Raw genomic sequence first — 22,254 nt, 5'->3', positions numbered from 1 at the left:
GACCCCTTCAGAGAGTGCAGGGTCAACCACATACCCTGGAGCCCTGCTTCATCCAGGTCCAATCAGGGAAACCTAATGGAGCAGGGAAAACACAACACAGAGCCCAAGGCAGCTGAGGCCAAAAAGAAGGGGGATGCAGGCGGGCAGGGTAGAAGTGTCCCCTAGGTCATGGCACCCTGGGGCCTCCACCGGAACACCACCGGAACACCTGGAACCCTGCTTCCAACAAGTGCAGCTTTAGAAACACCAGGGAAAAAAAGGTCAGTCCAGGTACCCAAGGTTCAGCCAGGTATAGCCTCTAGAGCCTTCAGAGGCCAGGTGTGCCTCCACCAGGCAGCCTATGTCAAATCATTACAGGAAAAGGCTTAGGAAGGAAAGCCACTGAGGGCCGAGGGCCACTTGGAGCCTCCTCCCACCTGACCAACTCAGGCCACTGCTAGGTTGCTTCCCTTGTTGCCAGAAGTTCAAATACCTGAGCCTCTGGAAGGACCCAGAGAAAGCAAGCAGAAGCCCACGAGCCAGCATCCAGTGGCCACTGAAGAAAGGGCCAGGAGGAGTCAGGCCACCTCCCTATGGCCCTGTGGACCATAGAACTCTCTCGGGAAGGTGCTAGGACATGCTCAGTTCTGCTGGGGAGGGCTGGGAAGTGGCTGGAGGATTCATCCTGGCTTCTGAGGTCCAGGCCACCCCTAGGCTCGGCCCACTCTCTGTGCATTTAGCTCCCAGTTTCTCTCAGTTGCAGCTTCTGCACTTTCAGGCATGTATTTTAAATAAATCTCTCTTTGGTAGTCCAGGACACTTCATCAGAACTGGGCTCAGCTACATTTTCCTGCCAATTACTGGAATCTGGGGACAAGCACAGGTCCCTGTATTCCTGCAGCAATTCCCTGCACTCCATCTCTTCCTCCAGGGATTGAGCCACCAAGGAGTTCCTGTTCTCAGAATCTGGCAGAACACATTGGGCCCGGGATTCCTACCAGCAGGTGAAACCACCTGGAAAACCTCCAAGTGACTGAGAGGAGTGGCCTCCCTCTGCTGCAGAGCCAAGTTCCCAGTTCCTGTTTCAGTTTCAATTCCTGTAAACAGTTACCCCCAGGTGTGAGGAAGCCAGGGCTTGCACACCTGCCAGGCTTTGGCTCAGGTGAGGTGCCAGACAAGTCTGCCCTCTCTCCCTACCTGAAGGGATGGGCACCCCCTAGAAGGCAGCCCCTAGTAGTGTAAGGGATGACAAATGCAGGCCTGGATAAAAAAAATCCCAGTAATTTCTTTATATGAAACAGAGTATCCAAAATGAGGGAAGTGGCAGATACCCAATAGAAACTGTATCTGGTGAGTTGTGCTTAATTCTGGGAGGCTATATTTTATGGTGGTGGTTTATAGATTGCAATTATTCAGAAAAATTTCATACTTAGATTAAAATAATTTATACCTAGTATCTATATGACAGTACAACAAACAGGATTTATTGTATCCTACTTCAAAGGGAGGATCTATAGCCATAGAGATATATTTTATCTTTATATCTTTATCATTAAACATACCTGGAAGCTGTATGAGTTGAATTATGAAAAACATAATTTTCTGCCTTCAGATTTGTTGCATAATGAATGAATAATCATTTTCAGGTAGATGCAGGAAATCACTGTTATATTATAAGGAGACTCAACTTCATGAAAGTCCTCCTACCTTCTGAGAGTAAAAGGGTCTAGAATAATTGGAATTCAGATACTCAGTCTTTCTCTACTTGGAAACAGGAATCCAGGTTATACATTAGCTTTAGACCAAAAGCCTCTGAGGGAAATAACTCTGGATGATTTTGGTGGTGGCAGTTCCACATAGAGACTCCCAGGCTTTGTTTTACTTAGGGAATTAAAGTGCAGATTTCAATATACAAGGAGGTAACTTACATATTATAAATCAAATGCCACAATTCCTCCCTGTAGATTCCTCAAAATGCTATCCCATGACACTCATCAAAACAATTTCATTTTTGTCTAGAGTTCTGATCCATAATAGATGTCATAAAAATATATAGGTAGAAACTCCCCCAGGATTTTTTTTTTCACCAGGGATGAGCTGTTACGATGTAAGAGCAGTTAAATGTTTTTTTTTTTTCATCTTTCATATGAAACTGTCATTAGCTCCCTCGTGTATAATTTCTCTGGGCTGAAAAAGTAGAAGTTATTAGGTAAAGGACTAGAAATTAAAGCCCCATTGATATAGTTCTAGCAGGTCTTCATGACAGTCCCTTCCTATCTGGAAATAATATCTGAAATGTTTAAAGCCATTATTTCAATCCTTGTTGTTTACTGAAGGCTTGGAGCAATCGTTAATTATTTGTAATAATTAGTGAAAGTTGCTCTGTGTAGGTCTCTGTAGTTTTCAAGACACTTATGGCGTCATCTCAGTGAAAGACTTGGGGGTGAAAGGTGTTGGCCTAAGGAACTTAGGAAATGATAGACACAAAATAAATTGTGTAGTCTCCATTCCAATTGTAATTTATAAAGGTATTTTACATAAAACTATAGGTTGACTATTTTGAAAATCACCATAGCTATATACTAGAAACACACACACACACACACACACACACACACACTCACATACTGGTCAGTGAATAATGGCAAGTAGGTTTATGTCATGATATAAAACTGATACAGAGAAATCAGAACTTCATTTTAGATAGGGATATTATACAAAGTAAATGACTTTTTAACTTGAGTCTTGAAGTTTGTCCCACAGAGGAATTATGGATAAGTAAACCAGAGGCAAAAATAAAAAAGTTAAAGATACAAAATTGTGAATGATTGGATTTAAATGTTTTCTGAAATCATCTCCAACATCTGTCCAGGATTAATCATTTCTGTCTTTATTGACCTAGTCAATATTTCATGTATTTTCATTAAATATTTACTATATTTTATTTTAGTTATTTCTGTGTCTCCCAACCATGCTTAGATATGAGACTCTTAAGATTCAGAGATCTTTATAATTCCAGTACTTATCATACAAGTAATCAAGATATAATAGTTTATTATCAAACAAGTGGGCCAGGCAGAGTGGCAAAACTCTAACCCCAACCACCCAGGAGGCAAATGCAGGAGGATTCCAAGTTCAAGTCCAGACTCAGCAACTTAGCCAGAGCCTGTCTCAAAATGAAAATTAAAAAGAACTGGGGATGTACCTCTGCGGTATTGTGCCCTTGGATTCCATTTCCAGTACAAAAACAAACAAACAACAAAAATCAAAAGTAAGTGGATGAATAAAAAAGTGTAAAGTGGATCTTGAGTAAGATAAGAAGAAGAGAGATGGATGTAGTGCTGGGGTATCCTATGGCTTTGAGGAGACTAAAGAGGTAATTAATTCTGGTTGTTAAATCCACAGATATTATACTAAGTTACTAAGTTATTTTAATTTAATTTTAAGTGACAAACAATTATTAAAAATTTTAAAGAATTAGAGCTGCACCATGTAGTTTGCATTGTGGAAAGATAGTACTTTAGAAATTAAATTAATTATGATTTGCCACAGTCTGGCTGGGCAAATAACCGGGAGGTGACAAGCAACTTGAAGGTTCAGGCAGGAACTCAAAGTAGCAGTCACCCGAGATAGCAGGAGTGGATTCTCTGCCAGACAGCAGAGGTATATATACTTAACTAATTACACACAGCTTAACTCAATTAACATAAACTAGATACAGCAGGAATCCTCATCATCTTAATGGCTCCCTGGCATTGTTTCACAGACCACTCTTCCTGGCAAAGTGCCAGGCGCCATCTTGACTTGATTTCAGCCCTCAACAATGATCATAACCCATCTTAAGATGTCTGTCCACATTCTTCAAGCTACTCCAGAGGTCACCTTCAGAGTGTCTTGGTGACCTGAGGGATCCCCATGTCCTCTGCCTTAGGGTTGTCTCTGACCAAAGAAGATTTTTTAGCCTATATAAGTGAAGCAGTCCAGAAGGATCTGATAATTAATGCTCCCAAGAACATCCACTAAAAAATAGTTGATACAAAAATACCCGAGCTTCCTTTGTGCCCAGGTAAAATAATGGAGGTCTTTCTCTACCATTTTTCAGAGGATTCCCAATTGGATTGAGGCACAGTTCTTCACAGTGGTGAGCCATAAATATATGCTTGATTGGCTGTCCTTTCTTTTCTCACTATTCCCTTACCATGCTTCCTGGGAGTCTCTTCCAAATGAGGTTATATCCCAACCTTTGGGAAAATCCTGAGTAGTTTTTCCTGTTTTTTCCTCCTCCTCCCTCCTCCCTTCTCCCTTCTCCTTCCTCTCCTTCCTCCCCTTTCTCCTTCTTTTTTTATGAAAGGAAATCTTGAGAAGAGATTGATGATGTTACCTTTGTGTCATGCAAAGTTAATATATTTATAAAATGGGCTACTACACTTTGAAAATAGTGAATAAATTAATCTCAGACATGCAAATATGTAAGTATCCAAACAACATTTTTGTGAAAAAAGAAAACATCAATAGAATTTCATTGATATAAGTTTCAGAACCTTGTTGTATAATGTTTAGAAACACAAACCTATGAGGGAAAACTCAAAGAAAACATGGAATTCAGGAAAATTATGGCACCTAGAAGGAGGGAAGTGAGTGGGATCAGGCCAGAAACTACTTGGAATTTTCACTGGAATTGCTCTTTTCCTTTAGTGGGTAGAGAAAATAAACACATATGTGCTTATTGTATCATGGTACAAAAATATTCTACATATTTTCCCACTAATATTATCTTCTGATTTTTTAATATTTGATAAAACACATTTTAAAAAGATCAATAGGACAATGACAGATGATTTATGATATCATTTTAGGATATCATTGAAATGAGAATTAAAATAATTGTTTAAGCCCTGGAATAGAAAACAAAGGAATGATAAGTAATATGCAAGATTGTTTCTCACCAATCTAGCATTCCAATAAGGACAGGCATTGTTAACCTTCAACCCTCGTCAACGAGGACACTATGTAAAAATATAATAATGCTATTCTCTTAGCTTGAATTATTATTCTGGTAAAGGTAAAGTTAGGATTTTTTACCAAAACCTTGCAGCTGGGGTGACTGAGAACATTAAGTTCTGATTGGTTATTCATTAATTTGAGTCACCTTCATTGGGAACAAGTCACTAAGCAGAGCAGGGAATGACTGGTGCAGGGCCTGGCCCCTGTGGATATTCCCTTGAAAGCCTCTCTCCAGGGTGTCCCTGTCCTTGTCAGTACCATCATCTGGGCTTCACTTTTAGTGTCTATGTCCTAGTTCTCTAAAAAGACTGCAGGTAAATCAAAATACAGGTCAAATTCAGAACAGGCTATGGCTTTATAACAAATTATGGTATCTTACAGAAATTGTTGGAATAAATGTAGAAGCCTTTAGAGAATCTAGAATCTGGGTTGGAGGTGCTGGATGCCCCTTGAGCCATGCTTGAAGCTTGTGAGTATCTCAGGAAGTGCTGCCCTGCAGCCCACCTGCTCAAAACATCTTCTGAACCTCTATTCCCATATTTCTCTTCTCTGGCCTCCCTAGTCTTAAAATTTGATTCTTCATTTTCATTTGCCCCTGTGGATTAGTCTGAGGGGTGGGCTACCTGAATTAAGGTTCTTTGATTGAAACTTTTTCTCAAATGCTTTTGTTTACTGCCACTTATGTGATAGAACCCATAAAAATCTTATCCTACAATGAAAGCCAACCTGGGGCTCCAACCTGGGCCTGGCATTCCTGCCTTCTGATTGGGAGGACAGTGTTCAGGTTCTACCCAGAGATCCAAGAGCTATCAGAATCTCTCAAAGCTGTTTGGACAAACAGAGAAGTTAATTTGCTTAAGAAGATATGGATGGAGTTTTTTTGTTCAGGCTTCTTCCCCAATCCAATAACAATGTGCTGAGCTGGAGACAAACCCTGAAATCAGAAGATATAATAAATTTGACCTTACTGTAAAGACGTCTCCTCATAATGGCTCGTGGTTAAGAGAAACCAGTCCAAGAAATTTTCTTTCACCCTCCTCCCCAGTCCCCTAAGAGAAAGACGGAGAACTATGCTGTTTCTTCCTAGATAATACTCCTCTATTGGTTGGATATGGCAGGTTCCTTGGCTGCTTCTTAAATCTGATTTCTAATTTCTAATTCTTCTAGATAAAATAAGCCAGCAAACAAACACATCTTCAATCTTAAACACTTCTGTGAAGTCCTTCTCTGGCCTCAGGAAATGCACTCCTTACTTTCTGCTTTAATTTCTACCTTGGTCTTAGTGTGATGTTCTGGTCAGTTGCCCATCTGCTTCTTTTCCTCAGCAAACGCTGACTTTCTTAGTGTCTCTGAAATACCCAATTTTAGCTTGGGATTACTCATCGAATGATATGTGATGAGCAAAATTGGAAAAGAAGCAGGAGCCCATATTTTATCCTTATACATTGTTGTGTTTTGAACGAGCATATAGCCAGGAAACTGAGGAAGGGAATCATTAGAGTGGATACTAAGAGGAATGAGAAGGGTTTGTGATACAGTAAAATTCAAATAACCTGGGATGTATTTCCACTTCCCATTTAGGCCTTTGTTTACTGAAAAGGAAAAGGTAAACAGCTGTGATAGAAGGATTTTAGGAGGTTCACAGTAGTAGTAGGCAAAAGTTTGCCTGGATCATGTGCCGGCTCACTCTGGTGGTATAGGCAGACACAAAACTGCTGGTTGGGTCTGGCAGATTTTTCTTGGCTGCTTTCTAAATCTGAGAATCCAAAAGAAAAGCCTTGCTTCTGTCTCTACCCCCTCCTTTTCCATCACCTTCTTACCAGGATCTTTTCTTCTCTATATTTGTTTCAGATAATTTCCATTTAATTTGTAGACACATCTGCTTTAAAAAAAACCATTTTAATGGTTACATGTTACTCATACAGAACAGTGGGTTTCATCGTGGTATATCCATATATACTCGTGACATAATTTGATCAAATTCTTTCCACAACAAATTTCACAGCAGCAGTGTTCCCCAAGCATGATAGTATCCTTGTTAAATTCAGTCGTGAAAATTATACCTGGCCTGATTGAAATGAAATATTTCTTATTCATAGCCTAGCTGAGCCAAAAAAAAAAATCAATAAATAGAGGAAGATAAGTCAAAACCAAACCCTTTGAGTAAATAAAGAAGCCCAAAACACAGAAAAATAATAGCTTGGCCCCAGCAATGCTCAGCATTGCCCATTGGTTGTACTGAATGAGGCAAAGACAAGTCCAGATTTTCTAACATGGAATCACAGCCCAATCCCCTCTCCATGGATCCCTTTATCTCTTCTCTCTTCCCATTCACAAGCTGATGTCTACCACCAATGCCTATTTCCAGGTTTAAGCCCAAAAGTCATGGTTTATAAGTGGTATAGAATACTGATATTTGTGCTTCACCTAAGAAACCGGCCAAGGTCCTAACAAGAAGCATTTTCTTTACACAAATTCTTTGTGGTTCCGAAGTAATAGGATGCTATTGGAAGCCAAGGGAATATATCTCTCTCATTTCCCTAACAACCCTTTAGCCAATAAAATGATGGCTTGTCTAATGGTAGCATCTGGGGAGACAAACACTGTAGCCAAGATGAAAAAATCAGTGTGAGAAGAAGATGAGGTGTAGGAATGAAATAGGAGAAGAAAATTAATATTGAAGAGCAGAAGGAACATTTTTTTTCTGCCTACTGGGAAAAGTTCCCTTCCTCTTTATGAGCCCTGCAATGTCCACAAGAAAACATTGGATCCCAGTCTCAGAAGACTAACTCTGGAGTCTTCATTCTGATATTTGTTCCTCACACATCCTGAGACAAGTCCCTTTATCTCTCAGCATCTCAGTCCCCCATGTTGTAAAATGGAAATAATAATAAAACCTTATGCAAACCAAATAAAAGTATTTCATCAGCTCTGATGTGTGGCTGAAGTGTTAGCTACCGATCTCTCTCTGCAATTATTCAGGAAGGAAGCCCAGCAGTGGAGGGCCTTCCTCATGGAAGATTTCATCTCCTTATTTCTGAGACTATAGATCAAGGGGTTCAGCATGGGGGTGACCAGGTTATTCAGGACCTGAACTGTTGCATCCAGCCAGGGGCTTGGGGTTGGCCTTAGATAGATGAGGACCACTGAAATGTAGAAAAGAAGGATGGCTGTGAGGTGGGCTCTGCAGGCAGAGAAGGTATGGTGGCAGCCTTCTGCAGAGTGGATCTGCAGAATGGAGCAGATGATTCAGCTATAGGAGGTGAGGATGAGGAGGAACCACTTAGGGCATGAGGCCAAATCTGATGAACCAAAGCCAGGGCTGAGATGCCTACACAAGCCAGCTTAGGCATCACTGGGATGTCACAGAAGTAGTGGTCCACCTCATTGGGATTACAGTAGGACAGCTGGAAGGTGAGAGTGGTCAGAAAAGTGGACTGCATCAGCCAAACAATGAGGTCCCTGCATCCAAGATGGTGTGCACTTTGTGGCTCATGATTATAGTGTAGCGTAGAGGGAAACATGGCAACAAAGTGGTCGTAGGCACAGAAAAGCAGTCTGTGTATAGAAAACACCCAGTCAGCCCAGAAAATGGCAGAATAATGGCAGAAGAGCTGGGACACACAGCCCACATAAGAGATGGCTCTGCTGTTTCCTGAAAGGTAGAACAGCATCATGGGAGAACTCACAGAAGGGAAAAATATGTCAAAAATAGATAGCTTGCACAGGAAGAAGTACATGGAGTTATGAAGGCAAGTGGAGGAGATAATTGCCAACAAGATTAGCATGTTTCCAACAAAGGTGAAGATCTAAAAGGACAAAAACAGGATGAAGAGAATGGTCTCCAGACCCTCTGTGTTTGGGATGGTTAGCAGGACAAACTCAGTCACCATGAATGATTCCTCATAGTTGTAAGAAAATCTAACCCTGAGAAGGAGTCTGAAACACCAAAATCTGGATAACAATGTCACATTATGAAGCTTTGACTATGTTTTTAAAAAGAAGGAACCTTCCATATCAAAGTCAAGAGCAAAATCTATGTAAATATTTCAGGTAATAAGATCTAGCTATTTCAGAGTCAGTCAATCCAATCTTGCAAAGACTATTTTTAAATTAAATGACTGTTTATAATAAATGAAGAGGAGAAATTTAGAGATATATATTCAAAATATCCCCAAGTTAGGAAACTTTTTTTTCCATGAATATGATGTTTTTGGTCACCATTATATTTTAAATTCTCATATCTTTAAGTAACAAATTCCAATTAGCCATTAGACTCTGCAAATAGCAGAAAAAATAGTGTTAGGAAGCTAGGCACTCAATATGAATAATGGCTTTACCTGTTACTCACCTTACAAAAGGATCTCATAAAAATAGAAGGGAGTCACATAGAGAGGAGGAAGGGGATCAAGAAGAAGGGAGAAAACAGAAGACATGGGGAAGTGTGGGGAAAGAGAGTCTACCAAATTATGCAATGTCCATGTACAAATATACCACAATGAATCATATGTATATGATATACATGTATCTCAAATTTACATATTAATATAAAATTAATTAATCCTTACTATGTTCCAAGCAATGGTTCAGCATTTTTAAAATGTTTTATTTCTAGAGATAATGCTATGGGCCGCGAAGGGAGTGCAGTAACTCCGTGTACTGCGTCACTGTGAGGGAAAATGACGAGTTAGAACGGCTAAAAGCTATCTTGTTAGGAATTTCCAGCAAAATTGGGGTGCTCCAAAACCTAGTGGAAGGATTTTCATCGCACGAGGATCAGCTTCAGGGGCTCAAACGCGAGCGATCTGTCCATACGGAGTGCTGCTTGTTCGGCAGATCCCCCCGCGGCTGGAGTCTGCGGCGCGCACTGGGAAACGACGGGCTGGTGGCACAGAGATATAGCGCTGCTGATTCTGCGGGCTCCTGCCAGCTAGGCATTTGGTGAGCTCGGAGCTGAATTCTGGGTTGGAGACGGGGGAAGGAAACGGTCCAGTTCGGTTCTCCACACCGGTCAGATCACGGAGGAAGCCAGCGGCCACCATCTTGGAGAGCTGACGTCACCATCCTTGTTTTCGACTGATTGCAGCTCTTTCAGCTATAGAACAGGTCATTTCAGGCTGACAATTGTCTGCGACTCGCAGACAAATTGCTCAGACTTAGTGCTAAATAACACGCGGAAACTGCTTCTTGGAGCCTGCTCCTATCAGAACACGCACTGAGCCCGGAGCGGCGGAAATCCGGCTCCCGGAGCTGCTCTGGCCCAGGGCTATAGAACCCGCGGAAACTGCTTCTTGGAGCCTGCTCCTGTCGGAGCATGCACCAAGTCCGGAGAGGCCGAATTCTGGCTCCAGAACTGCTCTGGCCCAGGGATAAAGAACCTGCGGAAACTGTTTCTCGGTCCGGGTCCTGCTGAATACTGTGGAGGCCAGAGGGGCGGAGCAGAGCCGCTGCCGGAGCCCGGAACAGGCCCAGCGACCCGCCGGCGTGGTGTCGCGTTGCCCCGGCTAGAGCAGGGGCCGAACAGAGCCTCCGCCCACGCCTGGAACAGGTCCAGCGACCTGCCGGCGTGGTTGTCAAGAATCCCCAATTGGAGCAGGGGGAAAGTAGATCCTCCACCCGCGTCCGCAAGGTAGGCAGGCCTGTGACAGACTGGCAGAACAGCCCCAGCGGCCTGCCGGCGTGGTAGACACGTCACACCACTTGGGGGAGGGGCAGAGCAGAGCCGCTCCCCGAGCCCGGATCAGGCCCAGCGGCCCGCCAGCGTGGCAGTCACATCACTCCATTTGGAGTAGGGGCAGAGCAGAGCCGCCGCCCGAGCCTGCAAGGTAGACAGACTTGCGACCGACCGGCGGAAAAGGCCCAGCGGACTACTGGTGTGGTAGACACGTCACACAAATTGGAGGAGGGGCAGAGCAGAGCTGCCTCCCGAGTCCGCAAGGTAGGCAGACCCGCGTACGACCGGCGGATCAGGCCCAGCGGCCTGCTGGTGTGGTAGACACGTCACCCGTCATCCCAATTGGAGTAGGGGCAGAGCAGAGCCTTCGCCCGCGGTCGGAGCAGGCCCAGCGGCCCGACAGCGTCGTAGTCACGTCAACCCAATTGGAGCAGGGACAGAGCAGAGCCGCCACCCGCGCCCAGAACAGGTCCAGCGACCTGCCGGCGTAGTACTCAAGACACCCCAATTGGAGTAGGGGCAAAGCAGATCCTCCACCCGTGCCCGCAAGGTAGGCAGGGCTGTGACAGACTGGCGGAACAGGCCCAGCGGCCTGCCGGCGTGGTAGGCACGTCACACCACTTGGGGGAGGGGCAGAGCAGAGCAGAGCCGCTCCCCGAGCCCGCATCAGGCCCAGCGGCCCGCCGGCGTGGCAGCCACATCACCCCATTTGGAGTAGGGGCAGAACAGAGCCGCCGCCCGTGTCTGCAAGGTAGTCAGATCCGCTACTAACTGGCAGAACAGGCCCAGGGGTTCACGGACGTGGTAGACACGTCACACCAATTGGAGGAAGGGCAGAGCAGAGCCGCTGCCCGCGCCTCCAAGGTAGGCAGACCTGCGACCGAACTGCAGAACAGTCCCAGCAGCCTGCCAGCGTGGTAGACAGATCACCCCAATTGGAGGAGGAGCAGAGCTGCCGCCCGCCCCTGCAAGGGAGACTTTTCAACTATACAAGAGCAATATAAATATATAGGGGGAAAATTTCAAAAACACAACAGTTTCACCAAGCAGAAAGAAACACGAGCAATATGAAAAGACAAGGAAAGAAAGAACCACAAGCAATGCAAGTCAACTCAACTTTAGAAGAGGTAATAGCTGCAGCAGATGGAATGTCAGATAAAGAATTCAGGATATACATGCTTCAGATGATCTGGAGTCTCAAGGAAGACATTAGACAGCAAAATCAGACAATGAAAGATCACTTCGACCACTTCGACAATGTATTACATAAACAAATCCAAGAAGCAAAAGATCAACTATACAGGGAGATAGAGGTAATAAAAAACAAACAAACAGAAATCCTAGAAATGCAGGAAGCAATAAACCAACTTAAAAACTCAATTGAGAATACTACCAGCAGAGTAGAACACTTAGAAGATAGAACATCAGACAATGAAGACAAAGTATTTCAACTTGAAAAGAACATAGACAGCTCAGCAAAACTGTTAAGAAACCATGAGCAGAACATCCAAGAAATATGGGATAATATAAAGAGACCAAACTTAAGAGTCATTGGGATACAGGAAGATATAGAGGTCCAAACCAAAGGAATGAGCCACCTATTCAATGAAATAATATGAGAAAACTTCCCAGACTTGAAGAATGAGACAGAATCCCAAATCCTAGAAGCATACAGGACGCCGAATGTGCAAAATCATAAGAGATCCACACCTAGACACATTATAATGAAGATGCCCAACATACAGAATAAGGAGAGAATTTTAAAAGCTCAAGAGAAAGGAAGCAGATTATATTTAGGGGTAAACCAATCAGGATAACAGCTGATCTTTCAACACAGACTCTGAAAGCTAGAAGATCCTGGAATAACATATTTCAAAAACTGAAAGAAAATGGGTTCCAACCAAGAATCATGTATCCAGCGAAATTAAGCTTCAGGATGAAAGATGAAATTAAAACCTTCCACGATAAACAAAAGTTAAAAGAATTTGCAGCTAGAAAACCATGTCTTCAAAACATCCTCGGCAAAACATTACAGGAAGAGGAAATGGAAAATAATAATGAAAACCAACAGTGGGAGGTAGGACAGTAAAGGGGGGGGAAAAACAATCAAAAAGGAAAACAAACCATGTTTAGTAACATAAATAAACAAATATGGCTGGAAGAACAACCCATATCTCAATAATAACCCTAAATGTTAATGGCTTAAACTCACCAATCAAGAGACACAGGCTAGTAGAATGGATCACAAAACAAGACCCAACAATATGCTGCCTACAGGAGACGCATTTGATAGGAAAAGACATACATAGACTGAAGGTGAAAGGTTGGGAAAAATCATATCACTCATATGGACTTCGGAAACAAGCAGGAGTGTCCATACTCATATCAAATAAAATAGATTTCAAGCCAAAGTTAATCAAAAGGGATAAAGAGGGACACTACATACTGCTCAAGGGAACCATACACCAACAAGACATAACTATCATAAATATATATGCCCCAAACAATGGTGCAGCTATGTTCATCAAACAAACTCTTCTCAAGTTTAAGAGTCTAGTAGACCAACATACAATAATCATGGGAGACTTCAACACACCTCTCTCACCACTAGAAAGATCTTCCAAACAAAAGTTGAATAAGGAAACTATAGAACTCAATAACACAATTAATAACCTAGACTTAATTGATATATATAGAATATACCACCCAACATCAAGCAGTTACACTTTTTTCTCAGCAGCACATGGATCCTTCTCAAAAATAGATCATATATTATGTCACAGGGCAACTCTTAGACAATATAAAGGTGTGGAGATAATACCATGCATCTTATCTGATCATAATGGAATGAAACTGAAAATCAACGATAAAAGAAGGAAGGAAAAAACATGCATCACTTGGAGAATGAACAAGTGGTTACTAAATGATCAATGGGTTATAGAAGACATCAAGGAGGAAATTAAAAAATTCTTAGAGATAAATGAAAGCACAGACACAACATATCGGAATCTATGGGACACATTAAAAGCAGTTCTAAGAGGAAAATTCATTGCTTGGAGTTCATTCCTTAAAAAAAGAAAAAACCAACAAATAAATGATCTCATACTCCATCTCAAAATCCTAGAAAAAGAAGAGCAAAACAACAGCAAAAGAAGTAGAAGGCAAGAAATTATTAAAATCAGAGCTGAAATTAATGAAATCGAAACAAAAGAAACAATTGAAAAGATTGACAAAACTAAAAGTTGGTTCTTTGAAAAAATAAATAAAATCGACAGACCCTTAGCCATGCTAACGAAGAGAAGAAGAGAGAAAAATCAAATTACTAGCATACGGGATGAAAAAGGCAATATCACAACAGACACTTCAGAAATACAGAAGATAATCAGAAACTATTTTGAATCCTTATACTCCAATAAAATAGAAGATAGTGAAGGCATCGATAAATTTCTTAAGTCATATGACCTGCCCAGATTAAGGCAGGAGGATATAGACAACCTAAACAGACTAATATCAATTGAGGAAATAGAAGAAACCATCAAAAGACTACCAACTAAGCAAAGCCCAGGACCAGATGGGTATACAGCAGAGTTTTACAAAACCTTTAAAGAGGAACTAATACCAATACTTTTCAAGCTATTTCAGGAAATAGAAAAAGAGGGAGAACTTCCAAATTCATTCTACGAGGCCAATATCACCCTGATTCCTAAACCAGACAAAGACACTTCAAAGAAAGAAAACTACAGACCAATATCTCTAATGAACCTAGATGCAAAAATCCTCAATAAAATTCTGGCAAATCGGATTCAAAAACATATCAAAAAAACTGTGCACCATGATCAAGTAGGATTCATCCCTGGGATGCAAGGCTGGTTCAATATACGGAAATCAATTAATGTTATTCACCACATCAATAGACTTAAAAATAAGAACCATATGATCATCTCGATAGATGCAGAAAAAGCATTCAACAAAGTACAGCATCCCTTTATGTTCAAAACGCTAGAAAAACTAGGGATAACAGGAACTTACCTCAACATTGTAAAAGCAATCTATGCTAAGCCTCAGGCTAGCATCATTCTGAATGGAGAAAAATTGAAGGCATTCCCTCTAAAATCTGGAACAAGACAGGGATGCCCTCTCTCACCACTTCTGTTCAACATAGTTCTCGAAACACTGGCCAGAGCAATTAGACAGACGAAAGAAATTAAAGGCATAAAAATAGGAAAAGAAGAACTTAAATTATCACTATTTCTGGTTGACATGATTCTATACCTAGCAGACCCAAAAGAGTCTACAAAGAAACTATTAGAGCTAATAAATGAATTCAGCAAAGTGGCAGGATATAAAATCAACACGTATAAATCAAAGGCATTCCTGTATATCAGTGACAAATCCTCTGAAATGGAAATGAGGACAACCACTCCATTCACAATATCCCCCCAAAAAATAAAATACTTAGGAATCAACCTAACAAAAGAGGTGAAAGACTTATACAATGAAAACTACAGAACCCTAAAGAGAGAAATAGAAGAAGATCTTAGAAGATGGAAAAATATACCCTGTTCATGGATAGGCAGAACTAACATCATCACAATGACGATATTACCAAAAGTTCTCTATAGGTTTAATGCAATGCCAATCAAAAAATCCCAATGGCATTTCTTATAGAAATAGAGAAAGCAATCATGAAATTCATATGGAAAAATAAAAGACCCAGAATAGCAAAAACAATGCTAAGCAGGAAGGGTGAATCAGGCGGTATAGCAATACCAGACTTCAAACTATACTACAGAGCAAGAGTAACAAAAACAGCATGGTATTGGTACCAAAACAGGCGGGTGGACCAATGGTACAGAATAGAGGACACAGAAACCAATCCACAAAACTACAACTATCTTATATTTGATAAAGCGGCTAAAAGCATGCAATGGAGGAAGGATAGCATCTTCAACAAATGGTGCTGGGAAAACTGGAAATCCATATGCAACAAAATGAAACTGAATCCCTTTCTCTCGCCATGCACAAAAGTTAACTCAAAATGGAACAAGGAGCTTGATATCAAATCAGAGACACGGCGTCTGACAGAAGAAAAAGTTGGCTACGATCTACATACTGTGGGGTCAGGCTCCAAATTCCTCAATAGGACACCCATAGCACAACAGTTAATAACTAGAATCAACAAATGGGACTTACTCAAACTAAAAAGTTTTTTCTCAGCAAAAGAAACAATAAGAGAGGTAAATAGGGAGCCTACATCCTGGGAACAAATCTTTACTCCTCACACTTCAGATAGAGCCCTAATATCCAGAGTATACAAAGAACTCAAAAAATTAGACAACAAGATAACAAATAACCCAATCAACAAATGGGCCAAAGACATGAACAGACACTTCTCAGAGGAGGACATACAATCAATCAACAAGTACATGAAAAAATGCTCACCATCCCTAGCAGTCAGAGAAATGCAAATCAAAACCACCCTAAGATACCATCTCACTCCAGTAAGATTGGCAGCCATTATGAAGTCAAACAACAACAAGTGCTGGCGAGGATGTGGGGAAAAGGGTACACTTGTTCATTGTTGGTGGGACTGCAAATTGGTGCAGCCAATCTGAAAAGCAGTATGGAGATTTCTTGGAAAGCTGGGAATGGAACCACCATTTGACCCAGCTATTCCCCTTCTCGGTCTATTCCCTAAAGACCTAAATAGAGCATGCTACAGGGACACTGCTACATCGATGTTCATAGCAGCACAATTCACAATAGAAAGACTGTGGAACCAACCTAGATGCCCTTCAATAGACGAATGGATAAAAAAAAATGTGGCATTTATACACAATGGAGTACTACTCTGCATTAAGAAATGACAAAATCATAGAATTTGGAGGGAAATGGATGGCATTAGAGCAGATTATGCTAAGTGAAGCCAGCCAATCCCTAAAAAACAAATGCCAAATGTCTTCTTTAATATAAGGAGAGTAACTAAGAACAGAGTAGGGACGAAGAGCATGAGAAGAAGATTAACATTAAACAGGGATGAGAGGTGGGAGGGAAAGGGAGGGAGAAGGGAAATTGCATGGAAATGGAAGGAGACCCTCAGGGTTATACAAAATTACATACAAGAGGTAGCGAGGGGAAAGGGAAAAATAATACAAGGGGGAGATATGAACTGCAGTAGAGGGGGTAGAGAGAGAAGAGGGGAGGGGAGGGGAGGGGAGGGGGATAGTAAAGGATAGGAAAGGCAGCAGAATACAACAGACACTAGTATGGCAATATATAAATCAATGGAAGTGTAACTGATGTGATTCTGCAATTTGTATACGGGGTAAAAATGGGAGTTCATAACCCACTTGAATCAAAGTGTGAAATATGATATATCAAGAACTATGTAATGTTTTGAACAACCAACAATAAAAAAAAAATGTTTTATTTCTTAAATGTATATATGAATCATATTTGTATGATTAGATTATATATATACAAGTTATATAATAATAATCCATTAATTAAAATAAGTTATATAATAATAATCCATTAATTAAAATAATACTAATTAAATTGCCATAATTATAATAGTAGAAGGGATATGAGTTGAGTATAACAAGTACATCAAGGAAGTCAGGAGGGGAGAGAAAGAGAAGATATTGGCAAATGACACTGATAAAACCATGTAATTTTAATGTTAAATTATGACTAATAAATCTCACTATGTGTAATTATAATGTATCAATAAAAATTCTTTTAAAAATCCTCTTGGGCTGGGGTGTGGCTCAAGCAGTAGCATGCTCGCGGCCATGCACGGGGCACTGGGTTCCATTCTCTGCACCACATAAAAAATAAAATAAAATAAAATAAAATAAGGATGTTGTGTCTGCTGAGAACTAAAAAATAAATATTGAAAAATTCTCTCTCTCTCTCTCAAAAAAAAAATCCTCTAAATCCTAAGAAAAAAATCTTTCTTTGTTTTATACCTCTGAAACATAGTTCTTTAAGCATCTTCCATTAATGCTGGTATTTTCTAATTATTTTCAAGTAAATGTCTTGTTAACACTATTGAGTGGACTCAGATCACATCCTCTTCAGATTATATTCCTCTAGATTTGATAATGCTGAGATGCACAATTCTATCGCAAGAAACTGCTCTAGCTCTTTCCATCTCTTTAATCTATTCTACATGGACTTTAGCAACTTGAAAATATTAGCAAAATATAGCAGCAGCAAAGAAAGTATCAAATTCATGTTACTGATGAAGTGGGAAATATGGTGACTCATGTAGAATAAAAGCAAAGAACACTGCTAATCAGGAAGGTTAAAGAAGTCGAGGGTAGTATGGTGCCTGGGAGATGTAGGTTCCCATAATAAAATGAAAAGGGACGCAGAGACAAGATGCAGAGGCAGGAAAGAAACATGGCAGAATGGCAGAGAGGTTAAGCTGCCAAGCCTTATTTATATCAATAGGTTACTTTAGGTCATTGGCATCATTAGTACATAGTGTTCATTGTATTAATAGGTAGGTTACAGACTCAGCAACATTATGCAGCTTATTCCTCAGTTATACACTAAGTTGCAATGTATTAGGAGCTTTGTGTAGCTCTCAAGAAAGTTCATTGTATAAAGTTACTGTTATATGGGCAGGTTTAGGCTCAGTGATACATTGTAGTTATCTAACAAGAGAGTTCCTTTATTCCCAGGAGTTGTATGCTTGAGGTCAAAGTTGAGGCTGATAAGACTAACACAGAGCCTCCTCATGAAGAACATTGCTACAGTAGCCAGACATCCTCTGTCTTTGCACAGAAGGTTTCCCAGCAGCCAGGCATTCTGTGTCTTTGCACAGAAACTTCCTAGCCACCAAGCATGCCACAGCCATGAAGCTATCAGAGACCTCAATCCCAAACACAGAACTCCTACAGGTTCCTCTTCTCATTATTTACTTAGTAATGATAATAGTAGTAATAATAATTGAATATATATATATATATATATATATATATATATATATATATATATATAATAGTAATAATATTTGAATACATATGTAATGATAATGGAAATAATAATAGAACACACACACACACACACACACACACACACACACACACACACACAACATATAATGAATGCTTTTATGTTCCAAGAATTGGATCAACCTTTTAAAACTGTGATTTATTTTTAAAATGTATTTTTAAGAATAAGTTACCATTACTATTACTATTCAAATCCACAGAAAAGAAACGGAAACTCAGAAACGTTAATAAAGCTGCCTGAAGTGCAAAAATCCTCCTGCCTCAGCCTCCAAGCCACTGAGATTACAGGCATGAACCACTGAGCCTAGCTAGACAACAGTTTAAATAATAGCTAATGCTTATTGTTCATTTGCTATGTTCTGGCATTGTCTTGTGGGTTCTGTAAATGCAATATCTTTCACTTAGTACCATAAATTTATTAGACAGGTCATGTCTCCCCACTATTTTAAGGTATACGACTTAGTCTCTCAGTGTTTAGTCAAAGACTGAGGTAACTAAGTTGGTTAATGATAAAGCTGTATCTCAAATCAAAAACAGTATGACTTCTCCTTTGCATTAAAGAAAAACAAATTCATCATTAATTTAATTTTGAAACACTCATTCATAAGTAATTTCACCTCACATTTGTTGTTGTTGTAGTTTTCCAATGCATTTTCATTTTGCTTGGATTGATGACCAAAAAAATGTGTAAGATGGTTTGTCTTAACCCAATTTTACAAATACAAACACTGAAACTTAGAGCCCTTTCCTAAAGTTAAACAACAGAAGAGCCCAGGCATTCCCAAGATTAGCTCAGTTTCCACAATATCACCATGGCTTCCTAGCACAACTGCAGCTGACCCCGTGAGAGAACAATTAATGCTTCTCTCTGATCCTCTCTCCGTGTATTATTATTAATCCATTCATTTTAGGGATTTGGATAAGTGTTCTGTATATCCTTAAAATCATTAGTGTTTCCATGACCAAATTATGGGGAATAGATGGGGAAAAAGGGGTAGGGGGGAGAAAATGTGTTAGCTCACAGTCTGTTCCATGAGGCTAAACCCCACTAGAACATTCAACACATATTTCTCAAGAGCGCTCTCTTGTCTTGATATAACTAGTGGGTAAATTTGCAATAGACTTGCATTGTTCTTTTTTCAGAGGTCAGTCTATCACTTTAATTCCTTATTCTCCTTTATGTTTTCAAGTAAATCACAGACATATTCCAGCAACAATTGGCTTCTCAACTAATCATTCAAAAAATTCAGAATATAAATAGCCAGGCTAAGTCTGGGCATTATTGATCCTGAATGGAAGGAGGTAGGATGTGGCTATTTAATGGAGGACATATTTATTTTTATCTCCTCCTTTCTTTCTCCCTCTTTCCCTTTTTATTTTCATTTTATATATATTTTTTTCTTGGTTGAAAAATGTCTGGGCTTCCTGAAAATTAAATAGTTTTGGTGAAAGAGATATGATCCACCAAACAGAAGAGTTAAAATAAAAAAAAAAAGGACAAATACTCCCCCCATATATATGTATATATATTTAATATTTATAGATATTTAAATTTTAATATTATATAATATTAAATGAATTATGTATTTATATATACAATATCTACAATTTTATTGGAGAAATGAAAGTAATATCAGGGACATGAATCCCCCAGAAAATGTCTTGAGTGATTTGGTATCTGAGTCATCACTAATTCCTACACAATTTCCCATGCTTCTCTCTGATCCTCTTTCCTGTATAAAACTCTATGATATGCTGGGATATGAGTCAGGTAACCACAGCAAGCCAGACTAATGGCCCAGTTCTTGAATTAATATGGATAAAATAGAGTAGTAAGAGATCCCCACTTCTATCTTAATAGTAATGTTACCATAATTTTGATCTTTGTCCCCAATACCAGTCCATTGATGAAAACAGGGTTTTGAGAAAAAGTGGGGGGGGGGGAGTTTTATTGCTTTGCTAGCAAAGGAGAAAGAAGCACAGGGGGTTCCCATCCCAAAGACTAGTACTGCCCATTAGGGAGAACAGAGGTTTTCTTGTTTTGTTTTGCTTTTTTTTGTACCATGGATTGGATTCAGGGGCACTTAATCACAGAGCCATATCCTCAGACCTTTTTTATATTTTAATTAGAGACAGGTTCTCACTAAATTTCTGAGGATGGCTTTGAATTCATGATCCTCCTAGCTTAGCCTCCTGAGCCACTAGGATTGCAGGCATATACCACAGCACCTGACTGACAGTTTTTTTTGTTTTTTGTTTTTTTTAAGGATTCAAAAGCTAAATTACAGGTGTACTCTGACATGGGTCCCGGGTATGCCCTGATTTTGGGTTAAAGTTCACTTGCTAATTTGGGATAGCCATTTCTTAGATCTTCTGGTGTCATCTCTGATGATGATGAATTACTTAGTTTCTGGGGTGTGTGTGTGCTCAAAGACAGATACCTTGCCCCAGGATAGTAAAAAACCTAATCCTGTTACACCTCTCAACCCCAGCTTAGGGAGGAGGAATGGGAAAAAAGGAAAAGAAAATATGTCCATTTTAAAATAAGCCTCGGTGGCAGAGTAGCAAGGTCTCTATTCAAAACATGAGGAGAATCACTGTTACATAGAGGGATTCTATCATCTATCTATCATTCATCTATCCATCCCTCCATTTGTCTTAAATAATCACTTCCTTTACAGATATGTTTTACTGTACTGCGTGTTCTATATTTTTTTGCTTATTTAAAGCTTTACTCTTCCCAAATCTTGATTGGCTTGTGTCATGTACACTAGATCTTGTAGTTTGCTTAAAAGACTGGTCCCTATCTGATACCTTGCTAGGTAGGTTTATATCAGAAAGTTTACAAAAAGAAAGATTTAATAAAGATTATTAAATGAAGGAAAGAAGATAGCTAGCAAAAGAAAACAAGTCTAACAGACTTCAGGAATGCACCCAAATCTGAAGACCTGAGCTACTCAAAAAGCTGCTGGATCGGGAAGCTTCCTACTGAACTGTGAAGCCACTGCTATGGCTGGCTGCTCTAGAACTAACAAACTCTGGCACAGTCTACAATAGCAAACATGATACCCAAATGCCCTGCCTCTTGCCACATGTGACTCTTACTAAAGTGCAACTGTTGGGCAAAACTTCAATCACATCAAGACCTAACTGCAAGAGAGTCTAGGAAACAAAATTTTACATTTTCCAAACTCTGTGCACTAGTAGTTGCATGCTGATCCACCATAGCTGCTAGAGTGACTGTTCTTTTTTCTATCTCATTGAAAGTGATTATTTTTATTTTAAAATATTATTGAAAACTTTACTGGGGTAAGGTTGAGATAAAAATGGCTGTATATATTTAATATTTTTAGATGAGTTCTGAGATAAGTATACACCATGTAGACATCACCACAATCTGTACCATAAACCTATCCACTGCCTCCAAAAGCTTCCTTTGCCTTCTTTATTACTATTTATGAAAAGAACACACACAATATCCTCCCTTTTAATATATTTTAAGTATAAAGTGCAGTTTTATCAGCTAACAGCCCTGTGCTAGACTTATTCATTTTATTAGTAACTGAAATTTTG

The 22,254-nt window shown here is 40.0% G+C and overlaps 1 pseudogene; it reads right to left on the bottom strand.

Moving 5' to 3' along the window:
- Positions 1 to 7,908: 7,908 nt before the first annotated feature.
- LOC143387034 (olfactory receptor 10D1B-like) lies at positions 7,909 to 8,771 on the bottom strand (annotated as a pseudogene).
- Between the last annotated feature and the right edge of the window lie 13,483 nt (positions 8,772 to 22,254).

Source organism: Callospermophilus lateralis, chromosome 2 (genome assembly GCF_048772815.1).
Source record: "Callospermophilus lateralis isolate mCalLat2 chromosome 2, mCalLat2.hap1, whole genome shotgun sequence".
Taxonomy (NCBI): domain Eukaryota; kingdom Metazoa; phylum Chordata; class Mammalia; order Rodentia; family Sciuridae; genus Callospermophilus; species Callospermophilus lateralis.
Note: the sequence above shows the minus strand (reverse complement) of the source record. Positions and strands in the feature narration are given on the sequence as shown.